The sequence below is a fragment of the Mycteria americana genome, chromosome 5 (assembly GCF_035582795.1).
Source record: "Mycteria americana isolate JAX WOST 10 ecotype Jacksonville Zoo and Gardens chromosome 5, USCA_MyAme_1.0, whole genome shotgun sequence".
Classification (NCBI taxonomy): Eukaryota; Metazoa; Chordata; class Aves; order Ciconiiformes; family Ciconiidae; genus Mycteria; species Mycteria americana.
Window position 1 is genome coordinate 70,350,695 of NC_134369.1, and position 14,988 is coordinate 70,365,682.

Genomic DNA, 14,988 nt, shown 5'->3' on the forward strand with positions numbered 1-14,988 from the left:
CTGGCGTTCCTTGGGGACCATCTTAAAATGTGATTTTGCTTGTGCCCATGCGAGCTGGTAGCCACAGAGGGGACAGGCGGATTGGCAAGCCTTTCTGCAGCAGGGCCTTGCTGGGTGGCTGGGATTCGTGTCGCAGGCCAGAAGGTGGCACTGCGGATACTGCGTTGGAGAGGTCCCTTCTGCTCCCGGCCAGAGAAGGAAAGTGGGGGAAATACTGCAGTAATTAGACACTGTAAACCGGGTTACGTGGAAGGGTAGCAGGGGTAGAGAGAGCTTAAAGCAAGCAGCATGAATGGACAAGACAGCAGTTTGGATGTGAATGGTGTGAGGGTACAGGGAACATCTTGGTGCTTAATCTTCCACTTGTAAGATTTTGATCTTATTAATTGCTGAATCAGACTGCAAAATGTTGAAACTTGCAGTTTTATTGCAAACTCCCAAAGTGAATGAGCTTGACGGGAGGTTTACGGAGTGAGCGGTGCAGAGGGGTTCTTGGCTTTGGCTGGCCAGTATGGAAGGCTTGGTTGTTTTGAGCTGAAAATGGGCAAAACTTTGCCTTTCAGCCCTTCTGTGGCTGACTTGGCAGTGCTGGGTTGGGAGAACCACTCCTACCTCTTGCATTTCTTTCTGTCAGCAAATAATCACCTTTTTGTCTATGAATGTTCAGTAGTGAGGGACAAAACTGATGGACTTCGGTTTTGCTAAAACAGGAGACTGATATCGGAAGGAAGGAGCAGGTGAAGAACTGGCTGTGAGCTCTTTGTTAATACAGAGCCCACCTCTGGGGTTACATGCCCAGCTTCTTCACCCTGCGACTCTGTATATTTTGAAGAGGATTTTCTGCTCGGCTCCGAGGGAACTCTCCTAAAGACAGTTTGATTGGAAATGACTCTGGAAGGCCAGTGGGCGATTCATCATCCAAATGACTTATCCCTCCCCCAAAGTTTCTCTAAAGTTTCCTGTCAGAGCTCATGTGCCCTGAGGAAAAGTGCTTTTTCTTTTTTCATTCCTTCACTCTTCACTAGCTACTTGTGTGGGTGTCCTGGGGTCTCAGAGAAAGTGGTGCAGTGCCTGGATTTGTCTCAGCTTAACTCCACTCTGTTTCCATCCACCCCAGTGTGAATCTGGAGTCACACATTAAAGTTTACAGCGATCCACTCATGGACACACTTACCGGGCACATCAGTCGGGTGGGCCTTTAGCCTTCTCCAGAGCATCTCTCAGCTGCTCCCCCTCCACTGCCACGTGGAGACACTCATACAGGTAACAGGAGAATTAGGATCTCTGTGTCCTAAACCCGCTAACCCTTGTGAACAGGCACCTTGGGTCAGGTTCAGGGCTGGCCAGGATTTGTGCCTGGGTATGGTGCCCAGCTCAGGAGCAGAGCAGAGCCTACATGGGGATGCTTGGAGCTTGCAGCCTATAGGGACCAGCTGGATTAAATCATGAAGGGTGGCAGGTTTTCCTTCTGCTGTCCTGCTGTGGGTAGTAGCTGCCAGCTCAGGGACAGTAAGAAGCAGTTGGAGAGGAGACTTGCAAACTGGGAAGGGAAGATACACAAAAGCTGAGAAAAGACGTGAAGATCAGTGTTTTGGCCCAGGAACATCAGCCCTTTACCTGGAAGAGTGCTGTGCTGCAAGTGGGAAATAACTCAGTCTCTGTGCTCTGCTCTTCATATGAATGCATAAGAAATTGCTTCACCACAGAGAGAAAAGCTCCCAGACAGATGCAAGAGGCTTGTGCAGGGGAGGTAAGGTCTGCTGCATCCTACCCTACTCCCTTTTCCCCTCTGTGGGCAGACAGGGTGGCTCGCAGTGTGACCAAGCGTAAATGGTGCGGCTCTCTGAATTGGCAGGGAGGGAATTTTTTTCTTTTTTTTTTTTGGTCAGGATTGCACTTGCAGTTTACAGCCAGCTGGTTTCTGCTGAAAGGCGGATGTGACTTCGCTGTCCTGTGAAGCCAGCCCCCATCCCTCCTCTTTCAGTCCTGGTGGAGTCCTGAGGCGGGGAAGGCCATGTGCAGCTCTGAAGGGCACACGTTTCCTGTCTCTTTGCTCCTGGCAGGTTTTGTCTGCAGACACTGGCTTGAGTACCCCGTAATTACATTTTTGCATTTTTTAATATAGTAACACATGGCTGGGCTTGTGGTAGAGCGCCAAGTGATGTCTTTGGGCCATGAGAACTATAAATAACCAAAGGGATCATTTTATTTGGTTATGGAAGGAAGAAGGTCTTTCTTCAGCAGTTACTGTACAAACACAGCTTTGGAGCAAATAAAGAAGCGTTCTTTTTTCTATATGTTAGGGAGATACCCATGGATTCAGCAGAACCCCCCAAAAGACAAAAATTCTTTGAATTACATTTCTCTACAGAAGGCCTTCACACACTGTCAAGCTGTCCAAATTATAGCTTTGTTTTCATTTTAGTTGTGGCAATTATTGTGCTTTTGTTAAAAATACCATTCTGTGTCAATTCTAAGCTCTCGGTAGCAAGAACTGTCTTAAAATAAATGTATGTACAGTGCCAGGCACAATAGGCCTCATCTGTGCCCAAGACCTTGAGGCACAACTGCCTTATATACAGCAAATAGCTGGTTTGTGTAACAAGATGCAACTTTTCAGGTCTAGATCTTGGCACTATGAATCTTGAAATCCATGATTCCTCCTTTCCCTCCACAGCGTGCTCCTTGGCACACGGGTGTAAGCTGTATCAGATTGCACTCTGCTGTCAAGCAGCCTCCCCCGCTTGCTCCCCAGCACATATTTCCCCCGCGGTGGTGATGCCGCTTGCCCTGCATAGCACCCTGCTTTCCACATCCAGGCAGCCCCTGGATCTATCTGTGTGTTGCTCTGACCAGAAATGCTGGACCAAGGCTGCGGTGCTGGACCAAGTGCTGGACCAAGTGCTGGCTGCGGTGCTGGACCAAGGCTGCGGTGCTTGGACCAAATGCTGGACCAAGGCTGCGGTGCTGCCCTGCCGCCACGGGAGTTCCCCACCAGCAGCAGCCTGATTCTTCAGCGTTTCTCCCTTGGCTGGGTGGCCTTGTATCACGCAGTGCTGGGACGCAGCCTGCTCTGAGGCCTCAGCACAGGATCACGTACATCATGCTAGCGAGCAGCCAGTCATCCCCACCACATGGCTCACTGATAATCTAACATGTTGTGATTCCTCTAACTTGCGGAGTTTGCTTAGTGTGAATGACTACACACGAGGCTCAGGGCAGGAACATTTTGGCCTGTTCTGTATAGCTTTAGTTCTGCTTTGGAATAAGGCTCCCATGACCTAGTAGCTGGGCCGAGTGCTGGATCTGCCGTAAACAGTTTGTAGAACTTGAACACAAGCTTCTCCTAACGGAAAAGAAAGATGCTTGGAGGGATTACAAAGGTATATTCTGCATCTGCAGAGGTTACGAACCAGAGAGACCTTTCTGTGCACCATGGACCAGGATGCCTGGTGTGTCTACCTATTTGTTAATATATGTGACAAAAATATAGCCAGGTATAATGGGGCCATTTCTACCCCCATTTTATGGATACAAAATGTGATCAAAGTGTACTCTGACTCTGATAACCAAGCAGGTGAAGAGTATTTACTGCAGCCTTTCTCATTTCCTTTTGGGGAATGTTTTCTCCTGCACATGATCCAACTCTTAGCATAGATGAGTGCCAGACCAAGAGGTTTCATTCCTAGTGTGTGTGTGTGAACCGCTACATTTCTGGAGGGAAGGCGCTGTTCATACAATTGCATTGTTACAAAGAGGCTATAGTTGCATGATTGTCCTCAATTAGTGGTGCTGCCAGATAATTTTTTTTAGATTTTTTTTTTTTTTAGATAGGCACAGCAGTGCAATGAATCTGATAGTATGTATGTTTTGATGTGGTGCATTGACAGCAGCAGTGTCTATCAAGAAGAACAACAACGACAGATTAAATAGCAGGGTGCTCGCCCTATCATGATGGGGCAGTTACGGGGAAAAAGCTCCCATTGTTTCCACGGCCATATCGACGGAGGCCTACACAAGGCCCTCTTGATTAAACGAACTGGCAGCAGAACAGCAAGTTCTTGTTAACCATACATGCCGAAAGGCCCTAACACAAACAATCCCCATTATAAATTAGGCCTTTTACAAACAATATTTCAAGAAACTACTTGTCCGTTTTCCATGCCATTATGCATTTTTAGGATGATTACATGTTTCTGCTGGATAATGGCCTTTTGCCAAGGGCAAAATGGAGTTTCAATAGGACTCATTATGAAGTGAAAAGTTTTTCTATTCCTACCCCCTGGAAGGAAAAAGCCCCTCACAGATAAAGCTTGTGATATAATTACATTGCTTTAGATAACCAGCAACGTTACTTCCCAAATGATAAGTACTTGTTTTTATCCTTTCTTAATCTCGCAGGCCTCTTGTAGTCTTTTAATAGGAAGTGGTGGCAGCTGTGAAGGCCACTTGATCATTTGGGTCCGAGCAGAGTGCAAGGCTGCCCCGCTGATAAAAGTCAACACAGCTCCAGCTATCAGGATCGCTATTAGAGGAGGAAGTGCTGTCTGCAAGGGCAGACTGTGCCAGGCAACTTTTCAATGCACTGCTAAATAATTATGGTCCATTATAAACCTTTCCCTTCCCCCTGTTCGTTTTACAGAGCCTGATCTTCCCTTGAATTCAGACATGTTGTTCATATCTGCAAGGGAACATGAAATGCTGAGTGTTCAGAATGGGGATGTCAGGGTTTGATCCTGCAAGGGGCTGAATGACCCCAGTAGGGGCCGAACCCTTGGATCCTGGTGCTGTGCACCAGGTGCTGAGCACCACAGGTTCAGTGGTGCTCAGTATCACAGAGGAGTTACGCAGCAGCTTTGTGACTGGGATTCTGACAAAAGCAGATGTTGCCTTGGGGACTGAAAAAAAAGGGGGGCTTGTAGTTCCAGCCCTCATCTGGGTCTCAGGAGACCTGGCTCAGTTTCCAGTCTTCCCTCAGAGTCCTTGATTTTGGTCAGTCGCTCACTGCCCTTGTTTCCCATTTGTTAAATGTGAATGGAAATGATTTCTCCTTTTGGCCAACTCTTAGGATTATAGGATCTTAAGATAAAGACTCTCTCATCTGTACAGAATATCAAGATCAACAGGCTTTTGCCTGTCTTAGTTGAGATATTGAGATGTTACTGTACCAGAAATCCCACTTCTCTGATCTATGGCTCGTGTGACCAACTTTGTTTATAAAGATGCCCAACATTCTCCATTACATGCTTCCCCCATCATTATTGCAGGAATTTCATCAGGAGGGCAAAAAATAACTTGGTGACCATGAGAACAAAGGCCCCAATTAATGAAAATTCATTTTGAGGTGGCAAAAGCAATTTATTATACCCATATAGCAATTATTGTCAAGTTACTGATTCCAGGATTTCATTACTATTATTAAGAAGACAAGCCATTAACACTTTTATAGTCTGAGGTCTTTAGGAACACTAATTATAGCTTTTCAGCACTCCTGGAAGGGAGGAAGGTTTTATTGTGCAGGATCAGCTCACATTCACTAGGAGGGGAGTAGGGAGTTAAGTCGCTTGCCTGTATGACAGTGAGAGAAGTCTGTCCTGCCAGCTAAGGAGTTAGGGGACTACCCCTTGGCTTTGTTGCCTGATTCGTCTCCCTTGGCTTATCAAGCAGCCAGTCTCTAGGCTCCCTTGGAAGAGCAGAGCAAAAGGCACCTCCAGGTGGTAACTCAACCTACACTTCCACTCACTAAAATCAGTTTTCCAGCACCCTTCAACCGAGGTGCTGCTGGCAAGTTACTAAAGTTAGATGAGGTGAAGCTGAGCTGAGGCCACCTCACCTTAATTCTGTTTCCCTAGCTGTGAGGAGCCAGGAGAGCTGAGAGGAGGAGTAACTCTGGGGAAGGTATGCACTAGCCAAACCAAGGGTGGGCATGGGAGTTTGAGTGAGACATGGAGGAGTGGGAAAGGAAAAGGTGGTCCTGGGATTTAGGTAGGGAGATGCATCTCATGCCACCACAGTGGACTTGTATGAGGTGAGATGCTTTTATCGCCCTTTTGGCTGGAAGCCCTAAAGGCATGTTTTTCTGTTTCTGGGTACTCATCTGAGCTCCATCTGAATTGCAGGTGAGCTTAGTGCTCCAAACTGTGTACATGAAAAATGCTATAAAATACAAAGTACTTTGAAATATCATGCTCTGGACATGCAGTGTTTTTGACCTGTGGTGATGTTGTCCTCTCCTTTCCCTGCTCAAAAGGGGAATAATTCTATCTGCTTACGCCACAGAGAAGACAGAGCCACAAAAAGCTCGTGTGGAATTAGGGTGATGCGTCAGAGAAAAAGAAGACCATGAGAGTTTGACAGGTGGGTGTTTGAGGGGCATATAAGGAAGTACACAACCTAAGCAATTCTTGTGCTCTGTGCATTACAGCAGAAGAGAGAACGGGTAGTTCTGGACTGTTCACACAGACAGGGGAATTGAAAGCTGGTTGTGGGAAGTTAGTTTTTAGTCTTTTTTACAACATAGGTGTATTTTATATAATACGTATATTATATAAATGTGTGTATATTAACAGTATATATTTATGCTTATTTAGGAAAAGAAAAGAGGTAAAAACATATATATGTATAAAGAAACATATGCCTGGTGGTGAATGCCTCTTAGATTATGAGATCTAGTTCTCTCATCCTGTAGGCAGACAGTCACTACAAGGTCTGGGTCACAGAGGCAGCTGCCTGGGCACGGGTGGAGGGAATGCAAACAGGGGCAAACGTCCCCAGGCATTGCCAGCTCCTGCCACCTCTTGTAGGCACCAAGTGGTGGCAGGTCACAGTCAAGGACCTGTAAGCTGCCAAGAGAGTGCCAGAAGATACTCAGAGAGGGTGTCCCTTGGGGTGTTACCACAGCCTTGTGCAGCCAAGTCACATAATCCTGCTCCTAGATTTACCAGGCTCCTCCTGAAAGTGCCACAGTGATCAGAGAGGAAGGAGTCTGCAGGCCTGACTGAGTGCTGTCCTGCACAGGCTGGCACATCACCCTTTTAGAGAGCCCTGATAAAAGCAGCCATGCTGCAGGCACAGTGCTGTACTCCCCAAAAGGCTGTTAAATGCATTAATCATTAGGCATTTAATTACCTCTTTTCACCTAGGACTCAGCTGACCACTAATGACCAATATTTGTGTTCAGAAGAGCAGGGATGAATTGAAACAAGCACTGAGAAAGTCTAATGGCAAGTGACTTCTTGCCTAAGGTCATGCAGGATGTCTGTGGCAGAAACCTCCTCTGCCATAAACCCAAAGCCATTCCTTGCTGCTGGAGTCACACTTCAGCCCGAGTGATTGTGCTCCGTGTACCAGGCTGTGTTCATGAGGACAAGTGAAAAGGAGGAAATCCTTTCACAGTCCTGGGAACTGGGGACTCCATGCCCTGCCCCTGGAGATGGTGGAAAGACTCATTCTCTTCTGTGAACTTGGCATGGAGCCGTCATGAGGCTCTCCTGCAGAGCACGTGGCGAAACTGCAGGCCAGAGGGAGGGCCCATGGCTGGAAAATTTCCTGAGATAATGGGAAGAAGGTGAGAGGAGAAGCACCACTGCCTGGGTCAAGAACAGCCTTTTCTGTTCTTCTAACAGCTGTCTCTGGGGCATCACAGCTACGCACTTCTGACGCAGGGCTCTGTCCTGCTCCGCAGAACAAAGTGAACCATATAGAAACCCTGACCCAGAACTTGTGCATGGAGACCCTTTTGGCATTGGAAAAAGAGTGTCCAAGAGAACACTCCAGAAATTCAGGTATATAGATATTACACTGAAAAGACCAGGGTACTCTCTCCCAATTAGTAGCCTGACCCAGATGGTAGAAAGAAGAAGGATATTATTAGAAAAATACGCTTTACTGGAGGGGCAAGAAAAACTGAATAGAAAACAGCTTGCTTCAAGGCACTTGAATTCTCTGCCCATTTTTGGTGTCAAAATTACCTAAAGGATGTTGACAAACTAGGAAAAGCTTAGGAAACCAAACAAATAATAAACCCTGATAACTAGCAAGCTCCCCAAAGACGCTGCATGCCTCAGGAAGGGGAATTCCAGTGAAAAGCACCACATTTCCAAACTGCTGGTTTTAGTGTTAATCTTCTGGAGCTGTTTTTAAACAAGGTCTGCAGCAGCTTATGTAGCCAGCTGAGCAGATGATGTGAATAAAAGAAATGAGCCACAGATCAAAAAAGTCTACATGGTTTGGCTTTTAATTTTACCTCTTCGTCTTTCACCCAGATGTGGTTGTGGGTAGGTATCAGCCAAGAAATTGCAGGTGGCATGGTTATCTTGCTATTTACTGTGCGATGATGCTGCTACCAGCTATTCAATAATAGGAAATGACTAATGATGTGGTGGAAATTATGAACCAGGATTAATAAAACTTGAAAAGGAACAGTCTGGTCTGTTTGATCCTCTGAAGAGGAAGTCTGTCTGTGTACAAGTCTTTTCCCTGAGGTGATGTTCTTATTAGTCTGATCTGAGTAGGGAGCAAAAGGAACCGAGTTTGGAAGTGGCTTTAAAAGAGGACATGAAGTATTGTTGAAAAACATCCCTGGGTGACAGGCTCCTTTCTAATGCTGCCTTGCAGGAGGGTGGTGGTAAGTCACAGGAAAGCAGTTCCAGTCTGCATGTCGCTTGCAAGTGAAAAGGAATTTCTTGGAGAGCTGCATTTGACTCGGGTCCGATTTTGCTGCTCTTTCTCCTGCCAAATACTCCTTGAGTCATTTTGCTTGATGAGGGACTACAGTGCCGGGCTACTTCCAGTGCTGCTCAGCCTTGTGAACAGGAGGTGCCATCTTCTGAGTGCCGTAGCAGTGACGTGAGTAATTTCTTGGTGGAGAGCTGGAGGCAGACTGCCTTTCATAGGGCTGTTGCAGGTGCCATGATTTGAAAGCAAAAAAGTGCCCTTAAAAATCAGGCCCAGAAAAGGGAAGTGGAGGGCCTGAACGGAGTGAAATCCTGAACTGAGCCTAACGGAAGAGGTTTCTGGGCATATATCCCAAAATGAGTGTGTAAGTCATGGAGAACTGGAGTTTTCCTGGGTAAAACCACCACCATCTGAGATGGCACCAAGGTGGAGATATGTTTGACGTGGCAAGGCTGACAGCTAGGAGACATGGTGGATTCCAGGTTGTTACTACAAACCAACAGTCCCTTCCCCCATGTCTAATAGCTGTGTAGCAGAGGTGCTAGACCTATCTGCAAGTCTGCAACTGACAGGGCAACACGGCATGGTAGGAGAACAGTAGGGCCATACGAGTCATGGCAGTGAGGATATAAGGGAGCTCTTGAATACAGGCTGGGGAAGCTGGCCTCCCCTAAGTCCCCTTCCATTTCCCAGAGAGGAGACTTGGGGTTTCTTTTTTTGTGGGAGATTATCTATTTCCTAGGTTCCTTGATGTAACAAATTCCCATGACTGCATTGGTGAGCCACTGGTGATCTCTTCTGCTCTTCCTGAGGCAGGTCAGAGTTGTAGCTATTGCTCTTTTCCTAGAGGACTGAAGTTTGTTCAGTAGGGTACCGAGTAATGATGTTGAGTAGCCTGTAATGTTTGATAGTGTGTGAAGGAAATGCTCTCCTGAAGTAGATGGTGCTGTGTGGTTGGCTGAGATTGCAGAGATGTGAGTTCAGTGTGATCCTGTCTAGTCCAATATTTCTACCAAAAACAGTGCCAGAATTTGACAATCTGGAATGCTCGTGTCCAGCAGTAGTTTTTTGCTTTAGCCCTCCTTGACTTTGCCACTGTTTGAACCTGTTTGGTGTGACAGAAGCATGGTAAAAAGGCCTCTAGCCTGGGAAGTGAAAACATGGTCAAAGGCAATGGCTTTCACTTAAACCCGCTGATCTCAGGATTGTACTGGATTGAATTGGAGAGAGGGGCTCAGGGGAGGCGGGAGGAGTGAGAGCACAAGGGAAGGGAAGAATTGGAAGGGAAGAACTGACTGCTGTCCCCTTGTCCCCAGGGGAGCTCTTGTTTTGGTACACGCTGGTGCTGAAGCACGGCCCACAGCTCAGACCCAATCCACTAATCTTCTGGTATGGGGCTCGCTCCCTCCTCTCCTTTTTCCAAGGTTAGTTTGGGGCAGACAGTGAGTTTCAGACTCTTATCTGTCATTATAGTGGTTCATTGCTTGCTGGTATTTTCCGTGTGGTCCCCAAAGTCTCTCCCTTTGCATGTATCAGGCACAAAATATGGCCCATCATGTAACCAAAACCATCATGTAACAAATTTAAAGAGAGCATGACCAATTGCAGAAGAGGATTGTGCACACTCTGAGTCACAGGATGGCAGCTGCGTGCTCATCCTATCCTGCAATTTATTCATTGCCTGATAGAAAACATCTTTCTGTTGGTGACATGGCAGGAGCATGTCATGGTGGCCATGAACATTGGAGAGGTGGGGCCATGCAGCTATGGAGTGTGTCCACAGGGCACTCAGGCAGCCTGCATTGGCAAAAGACAACAGTGAATTTTTTTTTTTTTTGAGTGGCACTATGAGCACTCAGAACTTTAACTTCATGATAGCCTTCAAGTTCACCAAGTTCATTAAGTTAGTGTAAATCAGTTGGATCCCCTCTAGTTCCATTTATAGCAGCTGAGGGTCTGGCTTCAGTCTCACCTGGTTCATCAATCCAGACAGAGTGGTCATTGCCTGGTATTTGGAGCTCAGGCCTTTTAAAGGAACGAACATTTGGTTGCGTTTCAGTGTGTATGGAGGACAAGTCACCCCGCAGATTTTGGTGTTCAGAGTTTGCTGCTCAGGCCAATGGACAAGCAGTCACTCATGTCAGCGTGTGAGTTTGAGCCCCAGAGGAGTGTGGGGAGCTCCTAGGTAGTGGGGTGGTTTGTGAGAGGCTATACACTCCTCCTCTCCCATCTCTTGTGTTGTCTCCTAGTTCTTTCCCCTATGCCAGCTTTCTTTTTCTCACTCCTCCTCTGGCTTCCTCTTATTTTTTCAAATAATTTATGTTTTAAAGTGAAACTCAGCTATGCAACTGGTTTTATACTTATAAATTGTATTGGGCTGACCCTCTCCTTACCTCTGAGCTGGTATTTTTAAAAGCCCCATTGTTTCCCACTGCTTCAGAAGGTTAAAAGTCCAATCTCATTACAAATGCCGTGCATATGTTGTTGTTTAGTGTTATATCAGTGCATTACCTAAAACTACACAGCCAATCATAACTCTGATGGACTGTGTCTCACGTCATCATACGGGTGGGATGGAGGCACTGATGTTTTTTAAAGACATTAAATCCTGGTCCCTGCTTTGTAATATCTGAGGATCTTCCTTTTGTCCTTTCAGTATCATAAAGCATTTTCACTCTCTGCTTGGGCAATACAAAGAAACATTCAGGGCTTGAAATCCCATAATCAGCTTTGATCATGCTGCTTTTGGGAAAGTAAGGACAGATGACTTTGTCTTGGTGGAATGTTCCTCCCTGCGAATGCTTTTGAAGTTCTTTTTCTTATTATTTCCCTCTTGATTTAAACCAACCTACTAGATTTTTGTTGCTGTTGTCTTATTCATAAGCTATGCACCAAGTCGCTCTTTTTCTTAGTTCTTTTGCCCAAAGAAGATTTTCTTGACACCAAATTCTTTATCTACTAAGGTGAACGGAAACCTGCCTAATACTTTGACCAAATTAAATTTACAGTGTCACCTGTACCTTCTTCTAATTCATCAGTAGGAGTTCTCAATACTGAATCTTTAGTATCAAAAGACTTTGCTTGTGTTTAGAATGGACCTGGTCCTGTTATGCTTAAGTAACACTTGTATCTAGGCCAGCATATTTGAAATATACTGTAACTGGTCCCCAGAAAGAAAGTAAATGATCAGTCCTTGGTTGTGGGGAGCATATTGCGGCTTAGTATAAGCCAGAAGGAATGAATAGAATGCCCTGACCCCATTGCTGTTGATATTTGGCTACAGGAGATTCAAACCCAAAGACTGTCTACATTGGGTAAACCTTACTCCAAAAGGTAACAATAAAGGTGAGGCTCTCACATACAGCCTTGGCATCAATTTTGTATGTGGTAATAACAGTAATAACATCTTTGTCTTACTGCTTCATCCACAAAAGCAACTTAGGCCCAGCAGTGGTTCCCTCTCTTTGTTCTTTCCATAGAACAGAAGTATTTGCAGAACAGCGTCCACTCTTTGCAGAAACAGATGCTCAAGCTATTTGTTTTTCTTCTTCTTGCTCTAAGCTAGATGAATATAATGTTCTCTTGAGTTGTAAAAGACTGTTTTTGTATCTCACAGTCACGTTTCAGTATCAGCAAATATTTTAGATATGAGTTAAGAGAGGTACCCCACTGACAGAAGAAGGCTGGCGGAGCTTGTAGTATCACATCGTAAATTCCCTCTTCTGCTATGAAAATGTAATAAAATATGTGGCACGGCAGATTTACAATGACAATGCTGCTGCTGTGTTAAGGCAACTATTTTATCTCTTTGTTTTAAAACACAGTTTTTACTGTACTACACACAATGAGTACTTCCTCCAAGGAACAATGCCTACAAGCTTCACATTAAGTCAAATATGATCTCATAGCGACTCTTCATCAACATGTTACACCATTATCTCTCTGCTGCTAATAAATTTTAGGAGTGAAAATTTATATGCAAATGTTTTATTTCAGCTATCGTTGTACTTAGCTTATCGTGAGCCTGGTAGTGCCCCCACCCAGTTACATCATCCTTGGAAAAATTTAGTTCAATATGTCTTTTATAGTCTTACTGCAATGTTATATTTGCAAGCCTGACCACACACATGTAATGGGCTTCCCAGCTAGCTACAGCCTGACCCTATCGGGTGATGCAGGTAGGCAGGGTCTTGCTTGCCTGGGGAGCTGCATTAACTCAGGTTGATTCTGTATAAGATGGTGGTAGCATGGGAGAGGGATACACAGGGCTGTGAGTAACGTGGTCCATGTCCCCAGGTAAACCACTTCACTTCTCGTCTCTTCTGTCTCTGGCTGTCTGTTTGCCAAGTGCCTTGTCCAGGCGTATCAGTGTTTTCCTTCTCACTGCCTTTGTTGTTGTTGGGTTCTGACTTGAAAAAGGAAAGTTGAGATGACAGCCTTTTATTAAACTTTAAGGCTTCTTCCGTCTCCCACTGTTAGATTGTCACAGAGGTGTCAGAGCTTGTCTGATGGTGCTGCCCATCCTGATTCAGCAAAGCATTTAAACATGTGTTTATGTCTATTACAGTCCTGTGAGCATTCATCCTAGAAACTGCAGTCAGGAGTGAGAAGGAAAGATGAGAGGTACTCATGACTTTGCATGTGTAATACTGAACAAATAAATCTATATGGCTTCTGGGCTGCTCACCGAAATATTCCTGTAGGTCATATGCTTTCAGAGGGTCGGTGGGGGGCAGGAGCTCTCATCTTCTTTATGTATATTATTTTGACATTTGAGAGCCCTTGCTATGGATCCTTTGGCCAGATAGATAAATAGATACTGTTACTAGATCCTAGATGCTGTTTGGTTTGTTCTGTGTTGGTGTTGTGATTAGAGCATTGTGACTTTTAATGAGAAATTTGATGGGAAAATCTACATGCAGTGATAGTAAGCAATAATACACAGATAAGTAAGCAATAACACAAGTAGGTAGGTGAGAATTTCAAGACACTGAACCTGGGAGCAGGAAGGTTTAGTTATGATGCTATTGGTGTTTTCATACTTAGGGAATGTGAATAAATTTTATCCAGATAATTTTTCCAGTGGACTAAAAAGGTCTGTGATTTTTTTGTAGTGTGCTCACTGGATACATGAAAGTTGACTTTATTTAAAATTTTCTGACTCTTTTGTTGTTAAGATAATAAAATTAATTTCCTTTTAAGGAAGTTGCTCTGATTACTAAGGAGATATCCCATGATTGTTATGACTGACCGTTAATTTGTGTTTATGTGAATGCCTCAGTATAATGGCAATGATAAAATTTAGGAGGCTTATGCCTCCATGCTTCCCAAAGACACAGGGGAATAAGCTGATCTCATGAGTCTTGTTTTTAAGTGCTCGCCAGGTATTTTTGCTTCATTGTCCAAATTGTACTTATAAAATTGTGCAACTGCTTCCTCTCCATGTTTGCAGCTCTACGATAGGCTGTACTGTCAACACCTAGATAACTCCCAAAGACTAGAAGATTGCTAAAGCCAAGCAAACCTTACCTTACTGCTTTTCTACTCTCTCAGTGAACGGGCTGAAGAAGACTTTTTGAAAGAACAGCAAAGGAGTCTGTAGGTACTAAGCTCAGAAACTGTGATCACTGTAATTCTTCGATAAAAAATATCACTTGTAGTCATGGGAAGAGAATGGGAGAGGAAGCAGCAATTGGACGAGCGAGTAAACATTGGCTACACAGATTGGCATTTTCAAAAATTCCTATCAGATTAGAAATATGTCCTACGTTGACAGACTTGTGATCCTTCATCATTTATACATGTTTGGGAACCTCACCACAAGGGGTGAAGGGGATCACCTTGGAACGGTGGAAGAAGAACACAAAATCTGACATCAAAAGCACTTGTCTAGTAAGGAGAGCTTTCTACCCAGGGACACAGACGAGGCCTTGAGTCATGAAAAGCACGTCTCTTCCAGAATTGCATCAAAATAGCTGTGCAAGCTTGCATTTCATTATTTACAACATGAATTTTTCTCATTTTGATGTAAAATAAAATCGGTATTTTCATTTCTTCAGTGGTTGCAGCACACTGCTGTGTCACTGAACCCATCTGCTGCACAACTGTCAGGATTGTGGCACTTCAAACACACAGGGGCTGAAATACCACTCATTTGACAAATACTTGCTCAGCAGATCAAAGGTCACATAAACAGAAGGCATCAGTAACCAGGAGCCCTGGGCCTATAGTATACGAAAATATTTCAACTGCAACTACTTCTAAATCTTAGCTGGTTTCTTCCTAATACGTAAGAGACCAGTGAAAAGTAGT

General features: G+C 44.8%; 1 long non-coding RNA gene across 1 annotated transcript in view; it reads left to right on the forward strand.

The window, feature by feature from the left end:
- LOC142409821 (uncharacterized) overlaps positions 1-14,988 on the forward strand; it is a 71,820-nt gene that overhangs the window by 32,287 nt on the left and 24,545 nt on the right. The window lies entirely within an intron of this gene.